At 45.9% G+C, this 24,304-nt stretch overlaps 1 protein-coding gene across 5 annotated transcripts in view; it reads right to left on the minus strand.

Annotated features, from left to right (window-relative positions):
- The window catches only part of PPFIA4 (PTPRF interacting protein alpha 4), a 3,105,259-nt gene that overhangs the window by 440,585 nt on the left and 2,640,370 nt on the right, over nucleotides 1-24,304 (minus strand). The window lies entirely within an intron of this gene.

Consider the following 24,304-nt stretch of genomic DNA (forward strand, 5'->3'; position numbering starts at 1 on the left):
TGCAATATATGTTTATTTTTTCTGTATCACCTCAAAACACATTCAGCAATTGTAGAGACCCAAAGAGGGGGGAACTGGAAAAATAGAGTTGAGGCACAGCCCTCATCTGCTTCCCCCTCCACTCTCTAGAAACGCTACTGTGCAGAAAGTAAAAATTTCATGCAGTTCTGGAAGTACAGAAAACCGATCAGTAATGCAGCTTTAAGGAGTGGAATGAGTGGGCAATGGGAATCACTTGCAGGGGTAAAGAAAACAAAGGAGACAGAGCAACCCATGCATTTATATAAAAAAAATGTGCACTGGGACATCCATTGTCAAGACACACGTAAAGTTAAACTACATCCTGGCTAAAGCAAAGCCAGAATAATCGTGACTCTCAATTTCACACATCCAAAATGCTCTTCTGTCGCACTCGCCCCATGAAGCAGACTGCCTTGATGGTATAGTGAGCCAACACACTAGCGTTGATGAGCGTTCTCTGTACATTGTGGATGTCGCCCATTGTCAGAGACACTCCTTCACACTCTAGCTCAGAGCTATATTTCTGACTTTTCAATCTTCAGTGGTGGAAAATGGTCATATCTGCCCTGCACCTTCCTTATTGGAGGAGACTGTGAGATATTCATAGACATAGAGACAGACAACTTTTATTGCACTGTTGAATGGCCCGTTACAGTTCTCCTACTTTCATCTCAAAACCAACTCGTGTAAGGCTGTGATAACCACATCTAGACTGCAGAACGTGTGAACCGGCCATCAGATGGCCATGTTAGGCATAGCTAAGCCTGCCCTGTTTTTTGCAACTAAGGGAGGTACTTCACATCATTGGATGGTTTACCTTTAACTACGATGTCACGGGGTAGGTTAAGCCATGATCGTAATGAGGAGGAAACAAAAACTACCCCCTGGCGTGTCCGCGCAGGTATTTAAATTCGAAATTAATCACCTCATACTCAATTGGAGTAATAAAATCAAAGACAAATAGTTGAAGTTTAAAGAAATTCTAATGTTAATCACCACGACGCAATGAAATATGCATGCCCGGGGCATAAACACTATATTCCAATAAGAAGAGACACATGGGGAGTTGCTGCTCCCTAGCAGATACTCCGCAATCACCGATATCCAGTGTTGCAGGCAGAAATGCCAAAAATCCTTGCCAATCTCCGCTAGAATGTGAGATCTGGTCCCCCCCAATTTGTTGACATATCTCACCGCCGAGATATTGTCCATACGAAGAAGTATACAACAATTCACCTTGAGCGGGGACAGACTCTTGATTGCAAAGGAGCCTGCTAGAAGCTCCAGACAATTGATATGAGGATTCAGTTCCGCCTTGGACCAACGACCCCCTGTGGAGACTGACCCGCAATGGGCTCCCTAACCCCAAAGACTGGCATCGGACTCTAGCCCGATCTCCGGGGAAGAGGTAAAAATAGCTCTGCAATTCCAAGCCTCCATGTGGTCTAACCACCAATTCATCTCTGATCGAGCTTCCTCTGAAAGGGGGACCAGATCTGCATATCTGAGGTCCATCTGCAGTGCCCTGTAATAGAGAGGACCTGGAAATATTGCTTGGATAGAGTAGGGGGAGCAGGCACACCATGCGGGCAATCGCCCTCTATGATACAGTTTGTCTGGACAATAGAAACCTCAATTCCCTCTTGATTAAATTAATCTTTTGAGGTGGAAGAACTAACTGAGAATGGATAGAGTCGATCTGGAATCCCAGAAAATCCATCTGCTGAGCTGGAATCAGAACTGACTTTTGGACATTGATCATGGATCCCAGACTCTGAAGCAGGGAAATGGACCAGTCCAGATGAGAAAGGAGAAGACAAGTGTCTTGAGCCATGATGAGAATGTCGTCTAGATAAATTATTAAATGTACCTCTTGAAAATGAAGGGGCTGTACCACTGACCGCATCACCTTCATGAAGCACCAAGGGGCTGACGAGAGACCAAAAGGGAGAACCTTGTACTCGTAACAGGCCTTCCCACTGAAATTGAAGAAATCGTCAGTGGTGAGGAAATATAGGAATGGTTAGATAAGCATCCTTTAGATCTAAACGAACCATCCAGTCTCCTTCTTGGAGGATGTCCCTAAACAAGTGGATACCCTCGATCTTGAAGTGTTGATAAATTAAGAATCCGATGAACTGTTTTAGGTTAAAAACAAAACGCAACCACTCCCTTTTTTGTCTACAAGAAACATGGGACTGTAAAAACCAGAAGAGTGCTTTGAGGTCTTGACAATACTGTATTTTGCCAAAAGCACAGAAACTTCTGCGGAAATGAAACTGCACTCTTGAAGGGAAAAATGTGTTGGACGGGGAGGGAAAAGCTGAATAGGGGACTCGTTAAACTCGAGCTTGAAACCTTGAATGGTCTCCAGGACCCAAGAATCGCAAGTAATCTGGTTCCATTCTTGCAAAAAACTCCTTGTCCTGCCCCCCAAAATGACCTCTGAACTTACAGTCAGGCTCACCTGTAGATCCTGCTTCCTGGGAGTAGGATTGATGTCCCTTGGATCTCCCTCTGCGGAATCCGGAGGGGACCCACTCTCGGGCGGGAGCGGTAGAAAGTTGAGGAGGAGTCGTCATACTCTTGGAAGCCACCTCTTCCTTGATGATAGTATCCACGTTGAGGGCCTTGATGGTTGAAGTGACCAAAGGCACGCCCTCTGCAGCATCTGGCCCCTTGAAAAAGTGGACAAAGGACCCGTTTAATAGAACCTTGGGCCTTGTCCAAATTTGGATATGTTGCAACAAATTTCAAAAGTTCTTTGAGGGAAGGAGATCCAAAACGTAAGCCTTGAGCCATGGGACCTGACTCAGAGGAAGCAAGGTCTGCCAATTTGGGGACCAGCTTAATCAAAATGGAGTGGCGACGTTCCGAGGAGATAGCACAATTCGCATTTCCCAGGAAGCAAAGGGCTCTTTGAACCCAACCCACCAAAACATCAGGATTAATGGCTTCACCGGACTCCTTGGCCTGAAAAGCCAGTTCCAAAATCTTCATCAAAGGGCCAGAGACATCTTAAAGTTTGTCCTGACAGCCTCGCCAGGCGCTATCTATGCCCTTCTTTGGATCCTTAGAGGACTTTTTCAAAAAGGTGACCAAGGTTGGGTTCATTTCTGGCGTCTCTGTCACGTTAGAGGAGAAAACCGGTCTGGGGCACTCAGACCGCAATCTGGAGTGAATCCATGTCTAATGTGGGATTCCACATAATCTGCCACCTCCGGAGGGGGCATCCATAAGACAGACCAGGGATGGACAATGTCCTCCAGTTCAAAAGTCAGGACCTTAGGGGTAGGAAAAGGCTCCTCTTGGTGATGAGATTTCTTTTTGCGCTTTGGGTGGATCATTCCCTTGATCAGATGAATGGTCTGAAGAGGAAGAAGCCAGATCCTCCCTGGACTTAGCCTTCTGAGAAGACGCATTATAATTGTGCTCCTTAGCCATAGCACTAATAAGGCTTTCAAAGTCCACAGCATGCAGATTATGACTCTTTTTGAGGGTTTGGGAACCACCAGACAGGGAGGGTTCTATTATTGTCCGGACGCCCGAAGGGGCTACCCATTCCTGCGGCTCTGCAAAACCAATAAGGTGATTCTTGATTGGTCTGATTGCCTGTGCCAAGGCTTGATTAGCCGTATGATGCACTCCAGCGTCCAAAGCATAGACCAAATCTTGCTCGAAAAATCCAGCTGAATCATCCATGTAATATTCATCACCAGCCTGGTCTTCATAACCAGCCATGCTGCAAAACAGCAGATAGGGCTCCAAAGGAGCAATAATACAGAGAATAAGAAAAAGGAGAGCAGAAAAAAACAACCCTTAATAAAGAGGCATTAAATATATATATGAGATCTATATAAGAATATATATAGAGTAATATATATGTAAAGTAATTAGTATGTGGAGGGAGCTCTGCTCAACAAACAAAAAAAAATCAGGCCCAGCCTGAATATAAATCTTTTGCAACCCCCAAAATAATCTAGATGGGGAGTAAAACGGGGAGCAACACAACAGGCAAAGAGAGGCGATTACACGCGTCACATCGTGTAAATGGAAACGCTCAGCAGACGCGTGAGCACGCTAAAATTAGAAACAGTCTAGAAATAGAAAGAAGACTTTGCCGCGCGTCCTCGCTCCCCTGCTCCCCATCCACAGAATGAAGAGTTGCGATCCGAGCTGCCGCCCCCAGGAGGGAAAACCGCTCCCAAAATTGAAACTATTAGTAACTAGTAAACGCTCGTCGCGCAATAAACAAAGTAGAATAAATAATGACATATAGAAAAAATGCACTTATCTGGCTTCGAATCAGCACAGAAAGAGGAGTTGAATTATGTGAGGTAGCGTTTTATAGGAGTCCTCCTCTAAGTTCATCATGTGTTGATGAGACTGTTGGGATTTGTAGTTTTTTCTGTTATTACTTTTGATTGGCTGCTGTAAAAAATAAAGCATAGAAAAAGAAGCATAATCTTAGCCTCCGGTCCGGACATAGAATTAACGCTCATTACTTTCACTGTTTATCAGGGTTCTTACCATGTTAGTCCTTGAACGGTTCCTGTCCAGCATACTTCTGGTAAATGGCATCACACGTGGTTAGTTAACGATTTAAAGACTTTTCTAAATGTCCCTCTTTCATTTTTCGTATCATATGACAATTAATTGTCTGGCTAGGGCAGTCTACAACCAATGAGAACATATACTAGCACAGGGGGTGGGGGTAGGACACTGTGTGGCCTGTATTCAAGATCAGCCTCCAATGAACTTTTTTAGGTCAAGACTTTAATCCACACACAGTAACGCTTGCATCTACTGGAACAGGGTACTTGAGCATTTCCTATGAAGACTCAAAGCCTCCTATCAAACAAATTTCAGCCAAGGGCATGTCCACCATACATGGATCTCATTTTCTTTGGTGTGTTATACCAATTACACATAACCCAAAACATCAATTTAATCAGATCTCCTTCGATCTCAGTTAGCAAGGGAGGGGAGTAATAAGCTTTAACTAGGCATCACATAGCGGGAGTTATATAGATTCCCAGGCTCTCTAGAGCTCTCAGAACATCCTTCATAGAAGAAAATAGGACCGTATGGATAAGAAACTAAGGGCCATATGTACGAACACATTTTCCCATAGACACAGAATGGGTAAAACCCTTTGCTACATCTGGCCCTAAGATCCTGTGTTGAACTGCTCCAAATGCCAAACCTATCACAGTCAATGGCTTCGTATTTTCATTCTAAGTGGCTCTATTGTCAATGCAAATATCAGAGGCGACAAGAGGCCTCCCACTCTGATCCCTCACTCCGCAGGAAATACACCAGAAATTTGAGTCCATTTATCAGTATTGTAGCAGGGGGAGCAACCTAATTTGCCCAGATATAGTTTTGCATATTAGGTCTTAAGGTATTCTGCAAAAGACATATTGTAAGGCAGAGCAAGAGACACTGTGAAAAGCATTTCTGGTTAAAAGAAATACAGAACGACTTTTGGAATATTTCTCCTAGTCACCTATTCCATTTAAAACTTTCCAAATGTTATCATAACTTTTCCTATATTTTTGCAAACCCTGATTGATCTGGGTCAATCGAAAAGGCATACAACCTCTCTTACCAGAAGCCAGATTTTTGTATATCTTTTTAGATCAAACGGATATAGGGCGGTATAAAGAGCAAAATCCGACGGTTCTGCCTTATTTACGAATAAGTACAACGTCAACTCCCCTTATAGAATGAATATTTATACTCTTCCCAGCAAGGAATTGTAGACCTCTGCCCATTTTGGAGCAAGAAGGGTCCAATTTCTTGTAGAAGAAATTCGATCTCTGGACCAAGAGATTTATTTGGCGGAAATCAAAACCCTTTAATTGTTTTTATTACCACTTCAACTGATAAAGGTGATTCCGGAGGTGAGCTATATTGTGGATGCAGCCTCAGCAACATCATATCAAAATTACAATCATCAACTGATGCTTGTTTGTACAATGTACAATATGTAAAAAATCCCCAATATAGCGCATCTCCAAAGGCTGTTATATCAGTAGGTCTGAGTTAGATGGATTCTAATTGTGGCTTTAGCAGTTCTAACTCTTGCTGCAAGGAGAAAACGCCCAGGAGACAACCACATATTCCCCGATCCCAGCATCCGCTGTAGGCTGATGAATTATCTAGCATCCAGGCCTTAAATATGGCTACTAGCCAGAAAGTAGGATTTTTTTCTCCCCATCGAAGCACACAGAGTTCGTCACATCAAATGAGTACCAGATTCGCTCCTAACCCATTTTAAGACTATAGTGAACAAGTGAACGTATGGATAAGGAGGCTGGGCCAAACTTGCTTTTGAATACGCTGCGCAAAATGGACTGGAGTTGAGGGCACTTTACTTCTTTGCATGAAAAGAGGTTTGGAAATGTGACACAAACGACCCACAATCATTTTCCTGGATGATAATGTAGCCAGCAGAAAGGATGTCGAGGTGAGCTATTTTAAAGATGTTAGGTGCTTTGGCTTGGAGTCTACACTGAACCTGCGTCTTTCCTATTTCCCCCACTTCACACAATATGTTACCCAAATTCTACCCAGAAACATTGCCAGCATACAATATGATTCCTACCCCTGCTACGCTCATTAATGCACTCTGTACTCTGCATCTTTGGCATAGCTGGAAAATCCTTTATAATGGTCACACTGCTTTTACATTGTGTCTGTGAGCCTACCAGCTGTTTCACTAAGGGGCCTCTGTTTCTTCAAAGATAGGCAACCTAACTTAGAATAACAAACCTTCATGTTTTGTTACTTTAGGCTCTGTGGCCAATGGAGAAATGTTCTACTCAAGAGAAAATGTAAAGAACCTTGTGGCCCAGTCACAATATGCATTTTGTAGCATGCTTAGTAGTACAACGAGAGCACTAATCACTTACTCCAAAATGCTATTTACAAACCCTTGTGTGCAGGTCCCCATCTCTCTTACCTGCTCTGTACGGAAATCTCCACCCGAATGTCGAAGAGCTAAACATGCGTAAGCATACATTTCTATAGTAAATGTGGGAGGGACAAAGGGGCTGGATGTAAAATGGGAAAAACCTACTACTAAATGGAAGGCATTTAGAATGGGGTAAGGAAGGGTTTAGGAAGGAGCAAGGACCCAACTACAAAAAGAGTAAGACCATTGCTATTCACAACCTAAACTTCTAAATTTACTAGAGGTAAAAAGGACCAAAAACAATAGTAAATGTATTCCTGCTCAACGTTGGAGACAGACCAGCATCACACATGGCCAACCACTTGTTACTGCATCACACTGCCATAGAAATAATGGGCAAATAGCTATAGAAATATATTACAAAGAACATTTTTGACATTTTGAAGATATTAATTACTGAAATGTGCATGAAATCCTGTGTGATATATTTTCCTTTCATCATCCAATCTTTTAATATTTTTGAAGCACATACCTTTGTATTTTATAAAAAGGTTAAACACTTTAAGCACATCTCATTTTTAAAAGCAAATGATGTTGAATGTTAGAACAAGGGCAAATTATTATATTTTAAATATATGCTTTCCATGAAAAGCAAAAGCTGTTAAATTATATTACAAGGCTTTTACCACTTGCAACAGACCTATTACCGAAAGTAGTGATTATTTTTAACTCTACCACCCATCCTCCGCTGAAACACATTTCAACATCAACCAATCACAGCCAGGATGACCAGATAAGAAAATAACTCACATATCAAACAATTTTTTCTGCCTCATGCTGGAAAGCGTGTTTATCAGAGGTGGTTTCAACTATGGGGCATTGGTATGTTGCCCTGCCATTCGTGTATACTGTAACATAACATAATTTTAATTTAAAGAATCTTACATGTTTATAATAAAGTGCTTTGTCCCCAATCGTACCAGAGAGTATTGGACTTGGAGGGGGTATGAAGTGTAGAGCACATGGCCGGTTGGACAGTTTGGTGCGTCCAGCCCAACATGCACCCTTGAGGCACCAATCTGCCTTGTAATAACAGTAGGGCAGAGCAAAGACGCATCCCCCAGTCACCTACGGAGCAGAGGATTTGCTTGCTCCAACTAATTCTGTTGCTGCTCTTATGCTGTTAACTGTTATAAGCAGCAGGAGAGCAATATTTAGGTTAGGTTTGGAATTTGTCCGGTAGGCCCATGCACATAAGTCAGCGCGGGGATCAGAGAACTACAGAAGATGGCTAAGCAAGGGCTCCAGCATTAAGTAAAAACCGACGCAGTGATCCGGAACCGGAAACAGAGATGCACCGCGCACCGCATCGCGCCTGCCAGCGCACCAGGCACCAGAAGCTGCAGGTGAGCCAGGCCAGCCCAGGCAAGGAGACGCGAAGAGATGCCATGGCCAAAGAGGAAGGTCAGCGACCCCGCGGTCCGCACTGTGCCTCAAGGGGTCCCTGTAGCCCTAACTGCCCTAACTGCAGCAGCAACCCCACGGACTCACGCGAAAGTGGCCTGACTGGGTGCGGCTTGCGGGGGGCGGGCTCTGTCATCAACAGCCTCTCCCTTGCACTCCTGCATCCCTGCCGTCCTCCAGAGGTCCAGAGTGTGGCCCCAGAGTCCAGAGTGTGGCCCCAGTCCACGGCCGTCACCATGAGCCCACCGACTGCTATCTGTTTTGGTGTCGGATGGACGTTTGGAGACGCTGTAACTTCTGGATCCGCGCTTCCGGTTTCACGATCGCGGCGGCCGCAGTGGATGAGAGCTGCATAGCATCGCGTCGCCGGAGCAGGGAAGCAAAAGAGCAAAGGAGCGGGCAGACGAGTGAAGGGTAGAAAAGTGAGGGCAGAACTGTGGCGCTTCCGGCCATCAGGCGCTTGTAGCTGGGAACTGCAGCCGGGAGGCCAGGAGCACAGCGCGACGAGGGCAGGAGCCAAGCACGCCAACCGGGATCAGGAGGATTACGGTAAGAGGCAGAAGTGCCGGTGTTCTTCTGCTCTCCTCCTCTCCTGCCCCCAGTGCCATCACCAGCGGTCTTTACACCCGGTTTTCTTTAGGAAGGCCCCATCTACCCTAGCCTCCCAGTCCTCCATCGAGGCCCCCATTGAGGCTGAGCTACCTGCTTCGGCAGTCCTCCAAGATTGCACCAAGTTAGGCCGCCCCCCACTGAAAGGGCATAAAGACACTGTATCATAAACTGAGGGGTCTAGCTATATGACCAGCTGGCAATCCAGCTGGCAACCCTGCGTAACTTGACTAATCTACCCCAGAGAAGATATATACAGCCTTTTTAGGGCACCAGTTCCCAGGGCAGCATATCTGGATAAGTATTAAAAAAACTTTTTGGGCTCCCTAGAGCCCCAGAGGGGTGGTCCCATAAAAAAGTGAACATACAGGAGTGCCCAACAGTGTCCGGGCAGCGGAGGTGGCCACGGATTTCCGTGGTGGAGTTTGCTGCCCTAACCACAGACTCCTCTATCAAACCTCTCTGTGACCTGAAATGTATTTTGGCTGGGATAGCACCAGAGGAGGACTACACATGCTCGTGCCCCTCAACCCAGAGGTGTGGCGGCATGTCTATGTTGTCTACTTTGTCTAATTTGACAAAAAAAAAAGGGAAGAAGACTGCTGGACCTCAATAGCGGTCAGTGGCACGCGCTCGTGCCCCTCCATCCAGAGGTGTGGCGGCATGTCTATCTGATGGAAAAGAAAAAGGGAAGAAAACTGCTTGAAATTTGACAGGAGTCGGCAGCTCATTTGGGCAGCATTTGAAGAGGATCACACATGCTCGTGCCCTTTGCTCCTGAATTGTGGTTAGATTTAGTAAGGAGGAATATCTAAAGGAAATTTAACAGGTGGCAAAAATGAGGTCAGGGAAGGAAAGGGTATTTCAGCTGCAATCCAAGAAAATCAAGAAACAAAGTAAGCCCATGTTTTTACCATCACCATTGCCATCAACATCAAAAAGGGAAGGGATAATGAAGACAAAGGGGGTCGTTACAACATTGGGGGTAAAAGACCGCCAAAACACCGCCGCGGCCGCGGAATTCTGCCACAGCTATTATGACCCACATCTCGGAATCCACTGAAATTCAGACACCCACACAAGACCGCCACACCAAAAGTCAGTGATAAACTGGCGAAAACAAAACCTTCACCGTCACGCCAACAGAAACACGCCCATGCTATCACGACCCACGAATCCATGCGGCGGTCTTTCAACCGCAGTATTCCATTGGCGGTACACACCGCCGCGCTCAAAATACACACACACATCTCCAAAACACCGCCACATTGGACAATTACAAATACACACACCTGATACACATACAAACACCACTCCCACACACCCAACACAATATAAAACACACACCCACAAACCCCTACGACCAAAAATCAGAGACGAAGGCCAGATAGACAGAGAGCACAGCAACTGAGAACCCCACCACACAGAGGCACACAACACCATCATCCATACAACATTACATGCACAAAACACCACACACCACTACACATCACCCCACACATCACCCTCACCACCTCACGTCACGCCAAAGACACCCCTGGTTTTCCGAGGAGGAGCTCATGGTCATGGTGGAGGAAATCCTAAGGGTAGAGCCACAGCTATTTGGCTCACAGGTGCAGCACACATCCATAGCCAGGAAGATGGAGTTATGGCAAAGAATCGTGGACAGGGTCAACGCAGTGGGACAGCATCCAAGAAATCGGGACGACATCAGGAAGAGGTGGAACGACCTACGGGGGAAGGTGCGTTCTGTGGTATCCAGGCACAACATTGCGGTAAAGCGGACTGGTGGCGGACCCTCCACCTCCTCCCCCACAACTAACAACATGGGAGGAGCAAGTCTTGACCATCATGCATCCAGAGGGCCTCAGAGGTGTCGGTGGAGGAATGGACACTGGTAAGTCAAATCTCAACTATTATATCCCCCACCCTACCTGCATGCCATCACACACCCCCACCTTCACCCCCTCCCCCATCACTCCAACTCCTCACTAATGTACTCATAACACAAACCACCCATCCCAACACCAACCCCGCATGGAAAAACAAAGCATGGTCAGCCCTCACCAAAGCATGCTCACTGCACATACCCATAACAACCCCCTAACCATCATCACACAAACCCACACACAGGAATGCTTGCACTAGGGTACACAAACACCCACCCATTGCACACCATTGCTCACACACATGCACTAATCATGCTCTTATATCCCTGCAGGACCACTACGGAACGTCACCACACCGGAGGGTCCAGACAACTCCACTCCACCCACAGAAGAGGCCCACAGTGACGACAGCAGCTCTGCCCTACTGGATCCTGATGACCAGCCCGGACCATCGTGGGCCTCGGGACAGTCGGTTCCTCTTGCACAGGCACAGCCCAACACTGACCTTCCACCTTCTGGTAACACCAGCACAGCACCCACCCAGCGGGCCCATCCCTCCGTACCCAGGACACGTCAATCAGCTGTGTGTCCACCACTGCAGGGAACCCAGGGTAACCCACCACCCCAACAACAACAGGGACCTGGGGGCAGGGGTAGTGGGCACACGGTCCAGGGGACGGAGGCACAGGAACACAGGGGAACTGGGAGGGCTGCTGTGCGACAGGGGGCGGACAGGCCAAGGGAACCCACTCTACACAATGCCCTCTCCTCCATCATGGGAGCATACCACCAATCCCATGAGACGATGGCGACGGTACTGGCCAAGTTTCAGGAGACCCAGCGCGTGCAGCACGAACTGTATTTGGGGTTCAGGGAGGCGCTCAGAACCATCAGCTCCGCCCTGGGCACCATCGTAGGGGTGCTGAAGGACATACAAAAGACCATGAGGGACACCGTGGCACTCCAAGGGGCACCTGACACTAGCATGGACGATGAACTGCCCACCACCTCCGCTAGTGGACAGAACGCCCCGCCACAGGACCACCACACCAGCACCCCACCCCCTGCAGACGGACAACCACCCCGCAAGCAGTCCCTGAGATCCAGGAACAGGACAGAGCAAGATCCAGGGTGTAGAAAGGGAGTTGCAACACGGTAATGCATTCCTGGAGGGCATTCATTCTGGTCAGACTGCCCTTCATCTAACCCTGCAATCTTTGGCCTCAGCACTGATGGCAGCCATTGTCCCTGTGTCAAGCCTCCCCCCTCCAACTTCCTCCACCCAGACCCAAGCCCCTGTACCCCAGCCTATCCCAAGCACACCAACAGACAAGCATGCACACACCTCAACACACAAAAGTAGCTCAGGCAAACATAGGCACCACACATCCCACAGGCACCCACGCAAGCATCAGACACATACAGACACAGCAACATCCACTGCCTCCACTGTGTCCCCATCCTCATCATCTCCCTCCTCCCTCCCAGGGTCGTCTACACTCTCACCTGCATGCACTACATCTACATGCACTAGGACTCGCACCATAACACCCAGCACCACACCCCGCTCACCTGCACTCACCACCCCAACTCCCATTTACACGTCCCCTGTGTCCTTTCCCAGTGTGTCTGTGACGCCCCCTCCCAAAGTACACAAACGCGGGCACCCACACACCCAACATCCATCCACCTCACGACAGCCTCTAGTACCTGCACCTGCACCCAAAACACCTAAAGTGACACCTCCTACAACCACCTCCTCTTCCTCCACTCCCAGACCCCCTCCAGCTACCCATCCCAGTGTTCGTCAGAAACTGTCCCTCAGCAACGTTGACCTCTTTGCCCCCACCCCCGCCCCTCCAGTTCATGAGTCCCGTAGTAGCGCCTCAGCCAAAAAGACTCCAGTGCCAGTGGTGCGTGTTACAGGTGTGTGGAGTGCACCGGCCACCAGGGAAGACAGTGTGACACGGAGCCAAGGCACTGCCAGTCCACCCCCTGTAAAGCATCTCAAGTTGGCAAGTGGCCGACGGGACCGGCTGAAGACTCCTGGAGGCAAAACTACTCACAAGGGTACCAGGGGGATTGCAGAGTCAGCTGTGGCTCCTCCAAAGGCGGTGAAGTGCCGGAAGAAGTCTGCACAGCCTCGTGAGAGCAGCACGGCGGAAAAGGGCGGACTCCTCCCCGGCGGCTGGGACGCCACCACCAGCACCATCGTCACTGGTCAGGAGACCACCGCCAGAGTTAGTGCCGAGGAGGGCCCAAGTATCGTCACTGGTCAGGAGACCACCGCCAGAGTCAGTGCCCAGGAGGGCCCAAGTATCATCACTGGTCAGGAGACCACCACCAGAGTCAGTGCCCAGGAGGGCCCCGGCTGCCACAGCCCCGCTGGGCAATGAGGGACCATCTTGCCACACACCAATGCACAGGTCAGAGACCGCCATGGCAAAACACCGCTGAACAGGGCAAGCACCGCTGAACAGCCCAGAGACCGCTATGGCAAAGCACCGCTGAACAGGGCAAGCACCGCTGAACAGCCCAGAGACCGCCATGGCAAAGCACCGCTGAACAGGGCAAGCACTGCTGAACAGCCCAGAGACTGCCATGGCAAAGCACCGCTGAACAGGGCAGGGCACCGCTGCAGAAGGAAAAGACCGCCACATCAAGCATCGTTATCCCATGTACAGCTGGGACAGTGACGGGACAGGAACTGTCACAGGGAGCCTAATCCAGTCTAGGCACCATTCCCCCTCCAGAACCAGTGGAGAGATCCATCCACTACCTCTGTCCTTCACAGGATGAAGCACTCTGGGCACCAGTCCCCCATCAGAACCAGTGGAGGCTGTTATCGACTTGAGAAACTGTGGCTTTGCACTCCCCAGGATATGGCAGTGGGCAACCCACCCACTGTAGAGACTTGAGAGACTGTGGCTTTGCACTCCCCAGGATATGGCAGTGGGCAACCCACCCACTGTAGAGACTTGAGAGACTGTGGCTTTGCACTCCCCAGGATATGGCAGTGGGCAACCCACCCACTGTAGAGAGGATACGTCAATGGGCATTTAGCCCCGTCGTGGATCTGGCGTGGTGCTGTAATCTGGCTGAGGTGCCCCCCCCTTTCCTTTCCCCCTGAGGTGCCTGTTGTATTTCTCTCTGATGCCCCGGCAGTGTTCTCTCCGTTTGTGGACAGGTATCTTGTGTGGGCCTCGCCCATGCATTTTTGGCCCAGTGGTGCACGGACATTGAGATGTGCTTATCTGCACTACTTCTCGTAATGTATATACTTTTGAATGAGTTTATATATATCTCTATATATTTGAAACATGTATTTTGATACATCACAATGTTTGAACTGATTTCGTTTTGTCTTTGCATTCTTCCGGGGGGGTTGTAGGTTGTTACAGTGATGTTTGGAAATGCATTGGTGTGTGTGTTGTAATGTGCGAGGGTGGGGATAGGGATGTTGCGTGTGTGTCCCCCTGACTTTTGCCTCCCCCCTCCCCTATGTCGCAGGTGCAGTACTCACCGTTTTCTTCGCTGCCGCCGGCGCTGGTGTTCGTAGATGAGTAGGAAGACAAGGGCAGGTAGGATTTGTAATTCTGGCTCCATGGTGGCCTCCTCCCTCTTGGAGTGTGTTAAGGTGAGCGTGTTCCCATTGCAAAAGCTGTTTCCGCCGTGTTTTTATCCACGGTGAAACCGCCCCGGAAAAGGTGGCGGATTGGCGGGTTGTGATACTGTGGGCGGTACATTGTCTTCCGCCTGTCTGTTGGCGATGACCGCCGCGCTGCTTGTCTGTACCGCCGTGGCGGGCGGAGTGTTAAAGTGGCTGTCTTTGTTGGCGGTTTCCGCCACGGTCATAATTCCCTTTTTTTATCCGCCGCCCTGTTTGCGGTATTACCGCACCTTTAACACCGTCCGCCAGGGTTGTAATGACCCCCAAAGTGTCAATCCCTGGTCTCCCCTATAACCTTTTTTTTCGGCAGACTTCAAAAGTCGGTAAGTGTCCCCCACAAGTCTCATTTCTTAAAGGCCCCTCTGGATGTGATTTTTTTTCTTCCAAGTGGCTCTGCGACTCTACCTCATCCAATCTCTCCTAAAAAGTGAATGCTGTCTGTTACATGACCAAGATGAAAAAAGTAGGTTTAGGGATGAAGGGCAGGCAGAAAAACCCACCTTTGGAAAAAATAACAACCAAATGGAATACAACCCTAAAGATAATGTTTGGGGCTCAATTAATGACTTAGAATTACTGACCCTCAGGTCGTCTTCACCTTCCCCTGGTACCTCAAACTGTCCATCCTTGGAAAATCAAATACATTTTTCCCATTTAGGCACTCAATTTCCATTTGAGGTAAATGTGATTATTAAATGAGCGACTGATTCTTCCCTACGTGATCCTGTTGCGATTTCACAAGAGTATGGTAAAGTAAGGGAAATGGATCATTCGTCAGAATCTATTCATATTTCAGACAATTTCAATAATCTAGACCCATTAAACACAATTAAACACTAATCTTTCTCGTAAAAACAGGGACCCAAGTCTCATCATGTATATCCTTAACAAGTCTTTTAATAAAGATATGGGAATGTCCCTGCAAGAAGACAAAATTGGAGTCTCAGATACACAAATGGATTTCTCAGTCCTTAAATGCAGATCCCTAAATGTATCCTCTATATTAAATGAAAAAACAAGTGAATCTGAAGGTAGTGAGGAAGATAAAGAGAACACACCGGAAATACGAAATACTAAAAAGCAGTTGGATCCAAATGCGGTATGGGACATCTTTTTTAAAACCTCGCAGCTAACGCTGGATGCTCGGTCCTATCAGTCCTCAAAAATGGATGTCCTGGTGCATATACTGAATAACATGGTCAAATCCATAGCTGGGATCGACCAGAAACTGTCAAATTTAAACAACTTGATTAAGCGAGCTCAGAATCTTGCCGAAATATCAGTAATAGAATGCACTTGTGAACCCATAATTGACAAGTTGGCCACTCTTCAAGAAGCTTTAAATTCACTGATATCAAACTTTAAAGAAAATTTAAATATGAAAAGAGAGGAGGAAATTATAGCCAAAGGAACCCCACTGTTAGAGGGAGCTGGGGAAAGCAAAAACTCTGGAATCAGAGCAAATTGGTGTACAACGAAGACAAAGGACAAAGAGATAGAATCCTTTGAAGAACCAAAATGTGAACAGGAAGAAGTATGTAAGGAAATTTCAAGCTCCTTTGATTGTCCCAAATCCGTGGGGCTCCCACTTAAACCAGTTAAGCCACCTACCAAAAGACAAAAGCAACGAAAAGCAAGAAATAAAAAATGGATGGCCTCAATAGGCCTCCGGCGATAAAATCAAACCCCTCCTCTAGCTTGGGTAGAGGTGATGGCATGCCAATGCCCAATAACCTCATGACAAACACAACGAGTTTCTCAACGGTAAATAAATTGTTCCCATTATTCAACTTGGAGCAAAGGGCAATACTACTCATAATCAAGGGGGCCAAAACAAAAATGAACTATACTCCAATCAGGGGGATATAGAAAGTAATGACGAACAAATTATGGTAATGACAAATGATATAGGCAAATCAGAGCAGTAACCTCAAAATATAAAGTCACATCAACGGGGGCACAGGTTGTAACAAGCCCTAGTCCCATAATAAAAAGGAGGACTTACGCCAAAAAGGCGTTTGATAGGGTTCATTGGCCATACCTCTTCCAGGTCCTGGAGCGCTTCGGTCTGGGCCCGGGGTTTAGATCTTGGGTCCAATGCGCCTATCGGTCCCCTAGAGCGACGGTTCAATTTAATGGTGTGCTCTCTACGCCGTTTCCGGTTGGGCGTGGGACCAGACAGGGATGCCCGCTTCCCCCCCTTTTGTTTGCGCTATATATGGAGCCCCTTGCGCAGCGCTTGTGGGACAGCCCCTTGGTTTCCGGTGTGAAATTTGGCGGAGACCACCATCTTATTACCCTATATGCAGACGACATGATTCTTACACTTGCGGAGCCAGCGACCTCTTTGCCTGCGCTTATGGATATACTAGTGGAGTTTAGCCAGGTTTCGGGATTTAAAGTGAACATGCAGAAGTCTCAGGTCCTAAGGGCCAGATGTAGGTAGGATCCAAATTGCGAGTTGCAATTTGGAATGCAGAAAGGTGTCTCGGACACCTTCTGCGAGTCGCTATGGGGTCGCAAAGACCCACCTCATTAATATTAATGAGGTGGGTCGCAATTTGCGACCCCATAGCGATTCAGGGCACTCACGGGGATGGTGGCCTGCTGGGAACAGCAGACCACCATGTCCGTGACTGCTTTTAAATAAAGTAGTTTTTTTTTTCAAAGTGCAACCTGTTTTCCTTAAAGGAAAACGAGCTGCACTTTGAAAAAAAAAACCGAAACCTTTTAGTTTCGGTATTTTTCAGGGCAGGTCCATGGGACCACTGCCTGCTCTGAAAAAGTATTTTTAATGCCAGACACAAAGGGGAAGGGGTCCCATGGGGACTCCTTCCTGTTTGCGACTGGGTTACCATCCACTTCAAGTGGATGGTAACTGCGAGTCCATTTGCGACCGCATTCGTGGTCGCAAATGGAATTACATCGCATTGCGAGTCGCAAATAGGAAGGGAACACCCCTTCCTATTTGCGAGTCGGAAACGCATTTTGCGAGTCGGTTCCGATTCGCAAAATGCATTTCTACATTGCAAAGTGGCTTTAGCGACTCGCAAACAGCGATTTTCGCCGTTTGCGAGTCGCTAAACCTTTGCTACATCTGGCCCTTAGTCTGACTTTGAGCTCTGATCACGAGGAGGATTTGAGAGCTCGATATTCCTTTATTTGGTCGTCCTCGCGTCTTTCCTATCTTGGGGTTGAGTTAGCGACGTCTGCCGCAAAAACGGCGAGCCTGAACTACATGAAGCGGGTTCGCGATATACAGCGGGACCTGGCGTTGTGGGGGAGACATAAGCTATCTTGGCTGGGTAGGGTGGCTCCGGTCAAGATGACAGTCTTGCCGCGAATACTATACATGTTTCAGGTGCTCCCATTAACCCCACCTCCCCGGACGATTGCCACTCTACAATCGGCGGTCCTGAGATTTATATGCGAGGGTCGACCGGCGCGTCTACCGCGGCAGGTTTTGTATCGCCCCAAGAGCAGTGGGGGACTGGCAATTCTGTTTCTTCTGAGATATTTCCAGGCAACACAGCTGCGCTTTCTTGTGGAGTGGAGTCACCCACTCACAGAGAAAGACTGGTGTTTTATGGACCAGGCGGTGGCGGGCTCTCATATATGAAAGGAACCTTGGCTCCGGTGCCGGCATAGGACTGGAGGTCTTTATTCTTCCCCGATTACCGGAACAACGTTACGCGTATGGGACGCAGTGGCTTGCCGTTTAGGGCTGACTTCTTTTCTGTCCCCGATGACCCCCATAGGCGTGAACCCTGACTTCGAGCCTGGACTCCGTTTGGAAGGCCTGAGACGTTGGTACGAAGGGGGCTGTAGGAGGGTAGGAAGTCTTTTCGATGAACAAGGGGTGTTGTCCTTTGACCAGATGAGAGAGGCCTATGGCCTAGTGGAGGCGGATAGGCTGATGTATTATCAGGCTCGGCATTGGGCTCTCTTGCTGGCGAACAAAGCTCTATTAGGTAGGCCTCTTACGCCATTTGAGAAATGGCTGGTCCTAAAGAAGGATGATAAGAGAATCATCTCAGAACTTTATCGGCTTCTGCAAGGGGAAAGCCGCCCGCCTAAGTCAAAGGGTCAGTTGAGATGGGAGAGGGAGCTGGAGAGAGTACTCTTGGATGAGGAATGGGACAGCATATTCTATAGAATACACCACACAGCATAGAATGCAGCAGGGACAGAGACATCATATAAAGTCGCTTCATACTGGTACTACACTCCAGCGCGGTTGTATGCATGGGACCATGATAAGACAGACCTTTGCTGAGGGGGTGTGGAGCTACAGGCACACTTGTGCATTTGCTTTGGCACTGCCCCAAGCAACACCGTTACCGGGAAAACATTATAGATTAAATTGATGCAGCGTTCCAGGTTAAGATCCCGAGACTCCCATCATGCATTTTATTGGGGCTGCCCAATCCCCTTACTTTTCCTCTAAGATCTCTAAAAGGGAGGCAGATGGCCCTAGCACTTAACGCAACGCTGCAGCTGATCCTAGCTCTCTGGGGTACAGATAGGGTCCCAACGCATATCTCATGGCTCCAGAAGCTGTGGTTTATCCTAGCTATGGAGAAACTTACACTAGCCTCCCAGCAGCGGATAGGAGATCTGGGCAAGTTGTGGAAGCCGTTCCTTCGGATTCTTTCCGCAGAATTTACTGAACTGACATGCCCGATCTACCTGAGAGTCTTGAGGCTGATTTGAATTCTTGGTTAGGGTGCTGTGGGGGAGGTTGCTGGGAAGGAGCTGAGCTTGGACGATGCAAGGGGTAGAGGAGTGGAGAGACAGGAGGATGACATGGTTTCTCGGAGGGAAGCATAGTTGATGTGTTTTCATTTATCTGTTTAGGTAGTTCTCATCTGCGGGACTGGCACCTTGGAAGACTATTGGCAACTGCCAGTGGGCACATGGCTCAGCAAGGAGAGGACTGGCTGGGTGGTTCCTCTGGGCATGGTTTTGAGATTTACGAGAGGGACCTCTGTATGAAGATACGAAATTGCTACTGTGCTGATACATTTCATTTTATGTCCCCCGATGAGCTGTGTTTTGTATGTTTATATATTTTTTAAAAACAATAAACAGATTTGATCCTAAATAGGAGGACTTTTGAAGAAGAGGATATAACAATTACGGTCGCAAATTCAGAATATGCAGAATACAATGGGGCTCAAACCGGAGCTCTTTTGGCCCAAAATCAGGCAATAAAACGAAGAAGGCCTAGATCCACCCTGGATGAAGCTTCCTTAAGTGGCTTAAAAGCAGAGGAAAGGGCTATAAAGTTGAAACGGTTTGATAGAGAGCCACCGGTAGGGAGTCAGGTATTAGAATATTCGAGGACTGCCAACAGATGGATATTATAGGTAGCTCCGATTTCGTTTTGCCAAACAATTGTTTACAACTAATATTAGAACTGCAATATCACTCTAGGGGGCGATTTGACATCTTAAATTGAGGGAACATACTAAAATTATTAAAAGTTAATCCTGCATTAAAAGATATAAAATCTACTGATATTGTCTCCAAAGGGTTTTTACCTAGGGAAAATATAAAAGAGAGAGGCTTAAACTAATTAACCCTGGTAACCTGGAGGTCATCACAGTTGGTTAAAAGAGTTGTTAATGAAAAAGGTTCCTTCTTAAAATGGGGAGTAAATTTCAGCACACCTAAACAAGTAGGCTATCCTGACCCTTTAGAGGAGCAAACTAATTTGCCTAATCAATCTAAGACAAAAGAGATGGATAAACCTTTCTCAGTTCTTAGATCTGCAACTGGAAGAATGGAAGATTACCCCTTAACACGTACCATATCTAATACACGCTTATAGCGTGCAAGATTTAGGCTGGATATCGGAAACAATCCATCGAGAAAAACATCAGTGACTTATGAGTAGTAGGGCGCATAATAAACTGACAATCTTGCATGAAAACCCCCTCCAAGTTTGCTCCTGGAATATAAATGGGATTAAATCAAATACCCTAAAAAGATCTATCAAGTTTACTAAATACATTTCAAATTATTTTTCCCCAGGAGACTTGGGCCACCGAATCTTTTTCAATTGATGGATTTATGGGATTTTTTTACCCAGCAATAAAGGAAAAAAAGTATGGACATCCAGAGGGAGGATTAGCAATTTTTATCTCAACAGGATTAAATATATTATGTACTCGAATATATGAGGATAACAAAGACTTCTTGTTAGTAAAGTTAGATGGGTGGAATAAGGAACATTCCAGTCCACTCCTGCTAATTAATGTCTATATCCACCTAGATGTACAATCCAGGAAATATATATCTTCCAAATTAATAGATACAATTTTAACTGCCCATCAGGATCTAGGACCCCTGGAGCTCTTAGTAGCAGGGGACTTTAATCTGAAATTACTATACCCCTTTGAAAGGGATATACAAACCATTTTACAAGATCTATTATGGGCAGTACCACAGCAGTCCCTTGGGGCAACAGAGAAAGGAAAAGCCGGGATAGTAGCACTCTCCTTAGTAAAAGATTTTGAGGCTCTTGGGCTTAGACTACTAAATGGAAGATATCCGCAAGATACTCCTCCGGCAACTATCTGCTATGCCACTGGAACTCAAGCGACAATTGCTAATTACAATTTTTTACATTGTTAAATCAGATATGAGCGACCATAGCCAGCAATGCCTGGAGATAGGATGTGGCCTTCCTAACTTTAACCTTGCACTTACTACACCTAGGAATAATAATACAACCAACTATAAAAAACTTCAATGGTCTGAAAGGTTAAAAGAATCCATTGGTGAACGGTCAATGGAGATAATCGGGCAATGCAGTATGGACTTAACAGGAGATTCAATAACAATCTGGTCATCTTTCCCAGATAGATTTGCGGTTGTTCTCCTCACAGATAGATTGCAAAAGAGGTATCAAAACCAGGGTTGAGGTGCGATAATGAACAAAGATATAAAATTCTCAGTACACATGATTAAATTAAGAAAAGAATGGAATAGAGCTTTAAGATAATACAACAAGAATTCAACAAACCGTTATTTTAAGGCAGATTCAAAAAGAATAAACAATACATATCGGAAACAAATATGGGAATACAAGCATCAGGAAAACCATGGTTTTTGGGCCAAGGCCCTATTCTCCTATTCTTGAGTAAAAAAATCAAATACACAAGGTTTTTGGAAAATGGTGAATGCCCTGAATAAAGCTCTGATGACTCTGACCAGCTCCAATATCTCGGAAGCCGTCTAGTTTGATTACCTAAGTCACCACTTCGATGAACAAAAGAGAACCAGCAAAAATTTAGAACAGGATGTGAAAAAGTTAAGCCTAGAAAAAGCAAAATTAAAACCCCTTACACCACAAAAGGAAACCATAAAAATAAAATTTACAATGGCTAAAATTATGAGGTCAATAGAAAACAGCAGAACTGGGGGTGCTCCGGGCCCAAATGGGATCCCAAATGCCTTGTTGAAACTGAATCCTACATTTTGGAGTGAAAAATTTGGCTTTGACTTTCAACCATTGTATGGCATTAGGAAGTATTCCAAAATCTTGGAGGGGTGCGATAATCCATCCAATTTTCAAAGGAGGTAATAAGTCACAAACTGAGAGCTATTGACTAATTACCCTCACGGACGTAGAAGCTAAATATTTTGCAGGGATTTTACTGGAGTATCTTCGTAGGTGGGCAAACAGAAAAAAACATTATTCCTTCCAATCAGACAGGTTTTGTAAAGGGCCTGGGTACTGCTGCAAATATTTTAACTCTATCCCTGATCATTGATAAGTACAAACAAAAAAATCAACCCTTGTATCTATGTTTTGTAGATTTTAAATCAGCTTTTGACCTGGGACCTCTCCTATGGAAGAAATTAGTCTCCTGGGGGATACCGGCGAATCTGTTAAAGGCTATTGAACAGCTATAGACAGATACATGGGTAAGAGTTAAGATAGGGGATGGATCTTTCCTTTCAAGGGAAATTAAAACAAATCAAGCATTGAAACAGGGCGTTGTGCTGGCACAATTTTAATCTCTTTTTATCGGACTTGACTGTGGAATTAAACAAGGTAAATGTGCACCCCCAAAAGCTTGGTGATATGACTATTTCAAACTTGCTATATACTGACGACGTAGCACTCTTGAGTCAAACTAAAGTAGGGCTAAGGCAGCTCATCGTAAAGATATTCGAATATGCAGAGCAAAATTGTATGGAAATAAATCAGAAAAAATCCAAGGTTATGGAAATTAGCAAAGCAATTTCGAGATCAAAAAAATTGAATACACAAAGGGGTATTCTGGAACAAGTAAACCAGTATAGATATTTGGGTGTGCTTTTTGACGATTGGGGCTCCTTTGTTCCCGAAAACACAGGAGCTATGTAGAAAAGGAAATGCTCTATTATTTGCTTTTCGTACTTTAAAGAAATTGCTTACTGGCCCAAGTTATCGGCCACTGCTTCAAGTCATTACAGCCAAACTAATTCCAACATTAGGATACGGAAGCAAAGCCTTGTGTGTTCAAGATGCTATAATCTTCAATAAAATTACTGGGAACATTTTTAGGTCCTTATTCTAGCTACCGGGATATACCTCCCAAGCACAAATCAGGCTGGAGTTTGGTTATCTAAATCAATGTATAGATAGGAAAGCCAGTTATATCAAAGTTTGGAAACATTTACAGCTAACAAAGGAAAATCAGCTTAGCCGAGCACTTTGGAAGGAGATTAGTTCAAACAATAAGGCTAAATCTCGAGAATATCTAGCTCAGGCATTAACAGATTTGGAAGTAGCGGAATTATGGACTTTAAATATTTCCTACCCTGCTTTAAAAAAAATCCTAAATCGAATAACAAGGAGAAGATCAGTGAACATGGATAGGAGCTTACTGGCCTGCAGATCGCACTCCTGGATGGTAATAAATGAGTATAAACTTTTGAAATGTCAGCCCTACCTGGAAGCCGGGTAGACAAAGACAGTCAAGGACCATTTAATCAAATACCGGTTTGGTATCATACCCGATGGTGCAGGCTGTGTGGCCGGGGAAAGGAAGACATAATCTACTTGATTTGTATTGGTAATGGCCTACGAAATGAACGCAAATCTCTATTGAAGGCAGCATTCAACCAAAGAAGGATATGGACTTGTAGGCAAGCAGTGATTGACTGTTTAAAACCCTCTGACATTGCTTTAAATGCTAAATTTACCAAGTTTTTACGTGTAGCAACACAAACATTTTTTAAAATAAGATCTTAATTAGTACATATGTATTAGTTTTTATAGAATTATACAAAAATGTAACCCTCAATAAAACAATCACTGTACAGTACTCATAAAATTATTCTTAATCATAGTTAAGTAAGGTATAAGACATGTATGGGTAGTCTACACTGACCTCGGAAAAGGAGGTACCTATCAGGAAATTTCATAAATAAAATTATTTTTATGCATATTAGGGGTTACAGAGTAATATTTAAAATTATATATATTATGTTTTAGATATTTTTGTATTAGATAGAAAGATGTGATGTATTGGTTTTGTTAACTATGCATCGAATAAATAAAACTTGAACTTGGCCAAGCAAGGTGTGGCTTTGTTTTGAAGCCATACAATAATTAACCAATTGCCTGCTACATTCCCTTTGGCATCTTGTTCCTTCCCTTCACACTGCATAACTGATGAGACTGTGTGTGAAGGTTTGGAATAGAGAGAACAGTCACTGAGGGAGCGGCCGGAT

The sequence above is a fragment of the Pleurodeles waltl genome, chromosome 6 (assembly GCF_031143425.1).
Source record: "Pleurodeles waltl isolate 20211129_DDA chromosome 6, aPleWal1.hap1.20221129, whole genome shotgun sequence".
In the NCBI taxonomy this organism is placed as follows: Eukaryota; Metazoa; Chordata; class Amphibia; order Caudata; family Salamandridae; genus Pleurodeles; species Pleurodeles waltl.